The 11533-nt window shown below is 38.1% G+C and overlaps 1 long non-coding RNA gene across 2 annotated transcripts; it reads right to left on the bottom strand.

Annotated features, from left to right (window-relative positions):
- On the bottom strand, positions 1 to 11124 carry LOC136431339 (uncharacterized). Of its 2 annotated transcripts, none has more exons than XR_010755036.1 (7): positions 11053 to 11124; positions 10480 to 10605; positions 6182 to 6298; positions 5748 to 5818; positions 2346 to 2445; positions 368 to 494; positions 1 to 94 (listed from the first exon to the last, which is right to left on the bottom strand). It is a non-coding gene; the product is annotated as an uncharacterized lncRNA (long non-coding RNA). The 2 variants fall into 2 exon arrangements; XR_010755034.1 differs by lacking the exon at positions 11053 to 11124 and adding an exon at positions 10698 to 10811.
- Between the last annotated feature and the right edge of the window lie 409 nt (positions 11125 to 11533).

Here is an 11533-nt window from a genome sequence, read left to right on the forward strand (position 1 = left end):
ATGATGATAGGTGACTTTTAAAACTCCAAGTACTCGTTCCCATGGTTCATGATAATAGGAGGGAATCCACGGCCAGTCATCCGCGCGCCAGTTACTGCAGAGGCATATTTTAGAATGTTAGCATTGACATATTAGTACAGTTGGTGCATATTAGTACTAGGGAAGACGAGGATGTTGATTTTGGGTCCCCTGGTGTATGACCTTAGTACTCCGGGAGAACTTCTGATTTCCGCATCCTGGACATGTTATGGTCTTCTTCATTTCCATAATCAATGAGGCGAGATGAAGAAAGGAATTTACAAAAGCTATAAATGTTTCTACGGATGTTTTTTTTCCATGGACGGAGAATGAAAAATAATCCACTAACCTGTCGTCTGGTACAAATCCCTGAGTAGTTGTAAGGAATTTCCTGTGTGTTGAGCTACAAAAAGAGTCTATCGTCGGCTCAACATCAAGTCGCCCAGACTCGATGGCTAAGTAGAACTCCAGCAAACCTGGTCAACAACATGATGAAGAAATTATCGGTTAGATTAGTTTTCATTGTATTTCTACAAACCTCCTATCGATCTTTTTAGCTTTATGCATACTGTCATGCTGTATGATTAAAAAAACTGTTATGTACGCGTGTCAGCACCTTTGTCATATTAGAGTAGGTGGAACACAATTTCGTTATGTTATCACCTTCGCCGAGAAGGGTATGTTTTCAGTTACACCAGCTGTGGGCTGGGTCTGTATGTATGTCATTAGCATAACTCGAGAAACTGTGGATGGGACTTAATGATTTTGTAGGTGTGTAGCAGTTGTGGGAACAAAGGTCAAGTTCAAAAATGGTTTACCTGGCGTTTTCTACAGTACTGCAGCGGGCTTTGTATGTTTGTGTTCTTGTAGGTGGACAACATAATTCGAGAAACTGTGGATGGATTTTCATGATTTCTGGTAGGTAAGAAGCGGTTGTGGGAACAAAGGTCAAGTTCGAAAATGGTTCACCTCGCGTTTACCTACTGTACTGCAGCGGGCTGTGTTTGTATGTATGCATGTGTGTGTGTTTGTATGCACACATAACTCAAAAAGTTGTTGATGCTTCTGTATGATGATTAGTGGATGAGTAGGGGTCTCGAAGAGGAAGGTCAAGTTCGATAGTGGGGCTCTTAGCGGGTAGATATGGTACTGCAGCGAAGCTTCAAAGTTTGAGGTCAAATTTTATGGAGTCCCAGGTTTATGATATTTGAGTAGTAGATAGCTCTTGGGACAGGGAGTATGTGGTGTAAGTTTGGGCTCCCTAGCTCTTGGGACAGGGAGTATGTGGTGTAAGTTTGGGCTCCCTAGCGGCTTGTTTGAAACTGTAGTGGACGTTTTTGTTGTTACCTTTGAAGGTGAATAACTGGAGAGGGGGTTAACGGATCGTCATGATTTATGGTAGGTAGATAGCTTGGTTGATGCTTTACATAATTGTATACTAATCATGCACATCAGCAGCTAATCTGTTTAATTGGTGAGATAAGCTTATAAAACTGCATTTCATAATAGGACTCTCAAACATATGACATATAGATGTATCTGAAAAAGAGAGCGGTATCAGCAGACATCAATTATGCAAATGATTAGGCCACTGGTACTGAAAACTCACATTTACTATGTTCAGTCCATCAAAATTTATATTATTATTATTCACCAGGTTGTATCATAATTACAGCCATCAAAGTAATAAGGCTGCTGTAACGTGCTCGAGGCACCTCTTCGAACATATAATATGACATAAAGATTTATCCTATTCATATTCAGTTACTGTACCATTTGCATGCATCATTAATTTCAACTTACAACATCGTGTAATATCAAACCTTCGTGGGCCATATGATATCAACATGCACATATTGACCAGTTGTAACCGATATCAACACTCTGTAGTCTAGACACAAATACTAGTTCTGGACCACAATCGCATATATTATTTTTCAAAGTCTTTAATAATGGAACTGTCCATAGTATGTGTTCGTGGAACTCTAGTTGGATATCTTTTAAAACTTTATCAAAAAGTGATTGGGTTGATGAAAGGTATAAGAAGGCCCTAGCCAAAGGGCATACCATTAAGCATCATCATCATCATCATCATCATCATCATCATCATCATCATCATCATCATCATCATCATCATCATCATCATCATCATCATCATCATCATCATCATCGGTCCTCTTCATTACGAGGTGCAGCAAGTGATGTTTATTCTCCAGAACTGCTTGTCATTCATTGCTGAGAGAATTTCATGTCCTTCTAAATTAGTTAAAGCATAAAAATGATAAAAAATTTCTAACGTCTGCTGACAACATGGTTAAACTACTCACTGCCGCCATTTGGAGTTGTCTTGTCCGTCTTATAGCCGAACGGATAGCCGCCTGTTTGTCCCTGTTCAAACCACCAGGTAGGCTTGAATTGAACGAATCTCTGAAGAAAGGGCAAAAACACGTCATAGCACTGAGGGTTTACTGGCGTTTAGAGGTGAATGATTCGAAGATAAACAATTGATGTATAATTATCATCGCGTAGATTTCTCTCTGGAACATTAGCAAAGCTACGAAGTAAGCTTTGTACAACGTCCGTTTATGAGGAAATTAATCAATCGTTCTATGGTAGGACTTTCAAACATATGACATGTGTAACTGAAAAGGAAAGAAATATCAATATATATCAAGAAAGCAAATGAAGACCTTATTCACATAATGTGAAATTTCTATAGTAATAATACAGTAGTAGTCAAGGACGGGAACCTAATAGTAGCAGCGTTTGAAAGTTGACTAGATTATTAGGGCCTAAAAAAATGTGTTTCCGGTAACGGTGCTTTAAAAAAACAAGAGTTCCGCGACCTCATATCTCCATGAACTATTCTGTTTATACAAATTACTTACACATTTACATAATATATACTTGGTCATGAACACCTTTATCTAACTTACACATGTCACAATATTGACAGACCTATCATCTACCACCCAGGTCAATTGTGGCGCGTTTGCATCAATTATGCAATTATGAATTTATTTGCATAATTGTTATCTCTTGATGTTCCATTTAACATAAACTACATATGTTACATGTATTTTAGTCATAGTATGGAAAACATTGCAAATAAAGATTTTACTCATTAATTATGCAAATCAGAGTCCCAATTAGCATAATTTGCACTTCATTATGTACATCTCAGTCTAAACTAACTTCATACTAAATATCATGGAAAACCGTCCTTCCTTTGTTCAGTTATTCTCCCTAGAAGATTTTCACAATAACGCACCTGCAGTTCCAGAGCAAGCTGCTAGGGGGCCCAAACCTACACCACTTCCTTATTACATCACAAGCTATCTGCCACCAAAAATGAAGACCTTAGCACGTCCAGGTAAAAAGATACAAAAACCGACGTTTTGCTGCAGTACCAAGGTTACACACCAGGGGGCCCAAAATTGACCTTGATGTTTGGCTTGACAACACCCGCCCACATAACAAATATCATCATAATCCATCACGAGGTTCTTGAGTTATGCTGACTCGAGTAGTCCGGAAACACAAACAGACAGACAAACAGCCAAACAGCCAAACAGACAAACAGACAAACAAACAAACAAACAAACAAACAAACAAAAACAAACAAACACACAGACAGACAGACAGACAGACAGACAGACACATCCAAAAGTATATCTCCATTTTTCATGGAGATAATAACTACATCGCTCAATGCTAGGCCATAGGGGCCACTTTTAAGCATTAATGTGATTGGTTTAGACTGAATCTGGCTAATGTGAGAGATAGCGGTGTATGTGTGTTTCTTATTTTGTAGGTTATAATCGGGGGAAAGCAGTGGGCTGGGAGGGAGTTCCATAGTTTTGTTGTTCGTGTAAAAAAGCTGTTACTGTAGAATGACTTTGAGGCTGGTAGTTGTACAGTATAGTGATGTGAGTCAGAGGAGAACCTGGTGGTACGCTGAAAAATTATCTGTGGTGGGACAAGTAGTGAAAGTTCGTCGGAACAATAGCCATGGAAGTATCTATAGAAAAGAGACAGGGAGACAATTTTTCGTCTGTGAGAAAGGGAGTCCACTTTTGAAGCCAAACAATGACCAATGGCCACATAGATTCACCGTTGGATGCGATCTAAAAGGTTTAAGCAATCCTTTGGAGCTCCAGCCCAGAGATGTGAACAGTACTCCATGCAGGGATGAATGTTGGGTTTGTAAAGGTAAAGTATATTCTCCCGAGTAAGACAGTGACTAGCTCGGAGTAGCGAACATTCTTTCATTGCTGCGGATTTAGTGATGGAATCTATGCAGCTTCTCTAGGACAAGGCCTTGGAGAAAATAAGGCTAAGAAATCGGAACGAGTCTTGTAGTTCATTTTAGATATCGGTGAAAGAAAATGTTCCCCTTATAGAAAAGGAGCTTAGTCTTTAAGGTATTGTTGAAGGGTGGCTGAGGAATTTTGGGATGTTTTTGAAAAAAACCCTTTCTTAAGCTTTATAAACCTTCCTCAACCTTATTTTTTTCAGGTAGTACCTTATAGCAAGGTGATAATTTATGCAAATTAGTATGATGTCATGATTACGTCATCAATATTTATAAGGCCACGCCCCTTTTTTAGAAAAAAAGGCTCTCCTTGCATGGCTTGTACTTCGATATCTATCAATAAAACTTTGCAGGAATGTACATGATAGTAATACTTAAAGAATTGCGCGTGTCTACGAGTATATTTTGATTATCGATTATATATCGATTTTTGGCGATTTTTTGTTTGTTTGATAAATTTCCTCAGCCACCCTTCAACAATACCTTAAGGAGTCAAAGGTCACTAGCCATTTGTCGCCCCATTCCACAACCGAGCGTAGATCACGTTATAAACTAGCTGCCATTTCTGTCTTGTCTTATCCGGATGATGGGCCGTCAGGACATATGGTCGGTATGTAGAGATTTTCTTCTTTTCTTTCTTTCTTTCTTTCTTTTTTTTCAATTTGGCACAACAAAGCACAAGTATATAGATAAACTGAACAAAGAATTACAATGTTTTCTACACATTCCTCCATCAACTGTTCAAAACCTTGATCTGGTAACGGAGTTTGAAATACAGGGTGCCTTGAACAGGACATGCAAGGCTTGTTGGATTTTGTATTGAATTTTCATCACTCAGATGTCAGATAGGAATTTAATGTATCTTTCTACCGGTCGACAAAAAATGCTTGGGTCGGCAGGTTATTGCTAGGGTCAGTCGGGTAACCGTAAAGACAGCAAAACATGCATCTGTGAGTGTATATGTGCTGCACATGTACACACTGTCCCGGTTTTTATTTGGCTTTTGTTGTGCCCACGTAAGTCTTTTTTTCTGTAAGTGTTTGAGTTTGTAATTTATTTCGAATTACCAATAAAGAAAGGAAAAAAAAAACACACGGCAAAACAGGCAAAGACATGTATCAAACAAATCAGTGCCTCATTTGCATAAACTAATGACAGCATGCCATCATAGCCCTCTTTGCGAAAACAAGACTCTCATACTTTGGACAATTGTTTGACCTTCTTTGCATAATCAAAGTGAAACATTTATAATATGGCAGTAGTATAACTAAGCATTAATTGGTATGATTTCGCCCGAAAATGCACAACATCTTTCATCAATGAATAGTAAACAAATGCATTTCCTCTCATTACGAATAGATCTGATTTTTGTCTATGGAAAAGGGAATCCCTATGTAGCATTTTTTATCGTTACCGCAGCTGTCCATCTGTTGTATCCTCCGTATTGCGGGACGAAGGTCCTCTCATCGAACACTGGCTCCTTTTCTGAAGACGTAAAGGAAGACGCGCATAAGTTACACATAAAAATATGACATTTGGTTCGTTGATCTCTTGTAACATATTCCCTCCGGGATCCACTAAATATCTCTACTGGCCACCGTCTACATAAAGTTATTAGCCGCTACCAGTCGATGTACCGGCCATTCCCAATCGGTGTATAGAGCTAAAAGCTTTGCATTTATTTGAGCCCGCATAAGTTCGCATGTGCATTCGTGATGCATTGTGGCTTAAGACCAAAGCAAGGCGGTGATTGATTTTAAGTTCCCGGCGAAGAGTTTACCGCGAAAACCGCGAACTTAAATCTACCGCGAACATACACAGTACTAGTATTCTTGAGGTTCACCTCACCTATGTCCCTCGTTGTGAATGTCAGGTTAAACTCAGACCTGCTGAGAGCTAGATGGCTGTGGTTGAAAACAACTCGTAGCTGATTTCCGGTACTGGCCGCAGATTCTGTACGAGCACCTACAACAGGGATGCCAGTGTCACCAAAATGAAAACAAATTTGCAGTGGATGCTATCCGAAGACAAAGACAAAAATGTCCGGACTTTGCATGATGTACAAAATGACTAATAAACTCGTGGACCCAACTACAAAGCATGTAATACCATCTGAGAATATAACAAGATGGTCATGAGTTAATGAAGTACCAGTGTTATCAATCCAGGATTGATGTGTTAAAAAAATTCGTATTTCCAATAACTATGATCGTAGAGTGGAACTCGTTGCCATCAAGTATGTAGTGACATCCTCTTTAAGATATCTTTATACTACGCTTGCAGCTACATGTATATGTGTAAAGGTTATCAAGTATGTAGTGACATCCTCATTAAGATATCTTATACTACGCTTGCAGCTACATGTATATGTGTAAAGGTTATCAAGTATGTAGTGACATCCTCATTAAGACATCTTTATACTACGCTTGCAGCTACATGTATACATGTATGTGTAAAGGTTATCAAGAATGTAGTGACATCCTCATTAAGATATCTTTATACTACGCTTGCAGCTACATGTATAATATGTGTAAAGGTTATCAAGTATGTAGTGACATCCTCATTAAGATATCTTTATATTACGTTTGCAGCTACATGTATATGTGTAAAGGTTACCAAGTATGTAGTGACATCCTCATTAAGATATCTTTATATTACGCTTGCAGCTACATGTATACATGTATGTGTAGTAAAGGTTATCAAGAATGTAGTGACATCCTCATTAAGATATCTTTATACTACTCTTGCAGCTACATGTATACATGTATGTGTAAAGGTTATCAATTATGTAGTGACATCCTCATTAAGATATCTTTATATTACGCTTGCAGCTACATGTATACATGTATGTGTAAAGGTTATCAAGTATGTATTGACATCCTCATTAAAATATCTTTATACTACGCTTGCAGCTACATGTATAATATGTGTAAAGGTTATCAAGTATGTAGTGACATCCTCATTAAGATATCTTTATAATACGCTTGCAGCTACATGTATATGTGTAAAGGTTATCAAGTATGTAGTGACATCCTCATTAAGATATCTTCATACTACGCTTGCAGCTACATGTATACATGTATGTGTAGTAAAGGTTATCAAGAATGTAGTGACATCCTCATTAAGATATCTTTATACTACTCTTGCAGCTACATGTATACATGTATGTGTAAAGGTTATCAATTATGTAGTGACATCCTCATTAAGATATCTTTATATTACGCTTGCAGCTACATGACGTATGTGTAAAGGTTATCAAGAGTGTAGTGACATCCTCATTAAGATATCTTTATACTACGCTTGCAGCTACATGTATAATATGTGTAAAGGTTATCAAGTATGTAGTGACATCCTCATTAAGATATCTTTATAATACGCTTGCAGCTACATGTATATGTGTAAAGGTTATCAAGTATGTAGTGACATCCTCATTAAGATATCTTCATACTACGCTTGCAGCTGCATGTACTTTGTGTAAAGGTTATGTGTGACAAGTCGTTCAGTGTAATACAACCAGCTGCTGCCGCGCCGAGTGCCTACGAAGCTAAGGTGTTCCGCCAGAGAGGGAGGTGGGCATACCGGCTATACAAATACAGATATATATCTTGACTTCTTGGACTCAAATGATACAGATGGAACATATTTGTCGTCCCTATCTATCTAATGTTCTTTTGTTGTTTTTATTGATAATCTAAAACTTACATCAAATTGTACTAATTATTGTTAGTTTGTTGTTGATTTACATGAATTGAAATCTATGCTCTTCTATACTACATGTAAAATTGTAATATTTGCACTTTAGGTTGACATTATTATACTTATTTCCCTTCTTTCTTACTAGTCGTTGATGAGGAGTCCATGATGTTGAAGAATACGAATTCAAACTGCATTTTTCTTTCTGTTATACCATAACTTAAGTTATCGATTTGAACTGCATGCATTCATTGTTTGATTAATACAATTAGCAATGCTGAGATTTTAGGTCTGTTTTTTGTATTGATTTATGTTTGTTACTTGTATACATGCGTGTTGTTATCATGGAGGCAAAAAGGTATAACAAAATAAATAAAGTTCCACCCCAAAGTTCAATGACATGGATGCAACAAGGAACAAGAGTTCTACGACCTCATACCTTCGCCAAATGATTTTGACCTTTATGACTGACGTATTAGGAGTGTTTTTCATCAATCAAAAATCATACCAGTTGATCCTCCTCACCCAAATAACATAAATTGTCCAAACCTCCTTGTTATGATTATAAGCTTAACAAAGAAGGTTGTGCTAACATTTTTCATCAATAATGCAAATAAGCTCCTTATTAGCATAATTTGATTCAATGGTGTTCACATTCACACAACTTCTAAATGCAACAAGTATGAAATTGCCGTTATTTACTAGTATGGAATGATAGTAGTTTCTCATGAAGTATGCAAATTAGGCCTACATTTGCATAATTTCTATCTATTGATATTCCTCTCTTCCTCAGTTACAAATGTCACATATTTGAATAGTCATATCATGGAACACAGCAGGTTTTTAAAATTGCCTCATTAATTATAATCTGATTTGCATAATTATCATCCAATCATACAAAGCATCACGTAAGCTATCTACATACCAAAAATCATGACCATCCATCAAGCCCATCTCGAGTTATATTATTTTCTCATTAATTATGTAAATGAGGTTCTCATTGTCATAGCTGATATCTATTAATATTTCTCTCTTCCTCAGTTACATATGTCACATGTTTGCGAGTCCTATCATGGAAATTGATGGATGTATAAACTTTCCTCATTAATTATGCAAATTAGTTACTTATTTGCATAATAAGTATCCAATCATGTACATCATCGCTAAAGCTATGTACATGCATACAATCATGACCTTCCATCAAGCCCTTCTTGAGTTATTCCCTTTCAAAGTCTGAAGCAAAACCTGCCCCTGCCCTATACCACTTACTCCCTGTCCAACGAGCTATCTACCACTCAAAAATCAGTTTCATAGCATGTCCACAACACGAGATATCATAACAGGAAGTTCCGCTGCAGTACCGTAACAAGCCGCTAGGGGGCCCAAAATCGAATCATTTTCAGGTTTCATCGAGACCTACCAACATACCAAATACCAAGACAATCCTTCCAAGAATTCTCGACTTATCGTGTTCACTAACAGACACACAGACATGCTCGGTATTCCCATGCTGTGGCACTGCATTAATGACTGTTCTTACTCATATAAGGCCGTGTATATCCAACTTTGGTCAAAATTTGTATGTTTCAGTCTTTTAATTGGTGTAAGGAGATATCTTTGTGGTTTGGTTTCACATGCTCCGAGTGGACTCTTCCAGGCTGGGAGTCGGTCAAAGTTGACGATTGTTTTCGTCTGTCAGCTGTTACGAGAGAACGAGCTGGTCAACTGTCTATTTTCTTTGCATGATTCTAAAGTAGACAGATGTGGCTTTCTGGTGCATAAGAATTTTGGGGGCTTGCAATTAAGGTGAATCCTTTTCTGAGCCCTTGTTTTAGTGCTTTAAAGCATTACTGCCTATGGGAAAGTTTATCTCTTGTATCTGCCCTACAGCTGGCTGATAGCCAATTTGTCCCTGGCAGTAACTGACGTTTCCTGCCTGCCTCATGACCCCTCATGACCCCTCATGACCAACTTTGCACCCATTTACCCGTATCAATATCCCCTGAAACAACACAGCCCACACGTCGCAACCAGAAAGCATAGTATGAGCATACATTTTAACACATTTTTACACTTTTCTCGTTAATTATGCAAAGTACTTCGCCCAAAATCTAATCATCTTGAGATTTTCCACATACACACGGACACACCAAATACGACAACAAACCATCCAGGCGTTCTCGACTTATCCTGTTCACTAACAGACACACAGACATTCATCAAAAAATAACCTACTCGACGAAAAATTTCGTCGCGAAGGTAATAATACAAAAGACTTAAGACAATAAAAGACGTTGTAATCATTTTGTCATTAATTCTTATCCAATTCTATTTCTACAGCTTAGAAAATTCATCAAAATATAGATTTACACAGAAGTCCTGTGGTTGTTATCTAATGAAATATTATACCTTCTTAAGAACGCTATTTGACATCTTGAAAAAAATAAGTATACCTGGTTCCCAATCTCCGCAGAACGTGTCGATGATATTGCTTCTTGTTGAACTTCCATCATGGAATGTCACAATGTCGGCGCTACAGCCTCAGAACCTATCCGGTATTTTCCTCGATCAAAATTGATCTAGTGCAGACAATGAATGGAAAACATTTTAGGCAATATATACCCAGTCTTTATATCAATTCCTATAGAAAAGACCCTACTAAATGACTTACCAATATCAACTTGTTTTCGTCGGTCTTGATGTTCCACTCACAATGGTCAGAAGTGGCATCTGTTATACTCCTTACATACCCCCGTACTCCGGTCATATGATGCAAACATCCGGGCTCTAAAATCAGAAGCTTATCATTAGTTCCACATTATTTTCTAATAATTGTAAGTCATCAGGCACTAGAGAGAGAGAGAGAGAGAGAGAGAGAGAGAGAGAGAGAGAGAGAGAGAGAGAGAGAGAGAGAGAGAGAGAGAATGAGAATGAGAATGAGAATGAGGTACAAACAATACTTCCAATCCCTTGGTGAAGTAAAAATTCAATTAGATGTTTCTTGATAGTTAACTCCGAACACTTACCGCCATTCGTAGGGCTCCAGTTCAGGACGCAGAATAGAACAAATATCGCGGCAGGAATAGCAGAGATGCCCTGAAAACAAGATGGAGATATGTAGAGAACTTATTTACTCCCCACGCATACTACTGGTAGGAGTGGTATGTCTTCGGTCACACATGAATGAGAGACAATCAGGGGCTGTTCAAGGACCCTTCAATCTTACGGCAGAGTGTCCAGCTGGTACGCACTTCTATGCTATGTTTGCAAACTTAATGCCTCTCTGTATTTGCTCACCAGGTCTTGGGCATTCCAGTCGTCAACACTTAGGTCAACTAAAATTTTCATTATTGGGGTTTCAGCAGGTACGGGAGATTCGATGGAAGAGATGGAATTAATCTATACTAAGCCATACCACACGTGGTTCTACGAGAAAATAGTTACTCAAGCAACTGGATAGACTTTGGAAACGGCCAGACGTTTCAGGCAGTATCCACTACCTTCTGT

Source organism: Branchiostoma lanceolatum, chromosome 3, assembly GCF_035083965.1.
Source record: "Branchiostoma lanceolatum isolate klBraLanc5 chromosome 3, klBraLanc5.hap2, whole genome shotgun sequence".
NCBI lineage: Eukaryota > Metazoa > Chordata > Leptocardii > Amphioxiformes > Branchiostomatidae > Branchiostoma > Branchiostoma lanceolatum.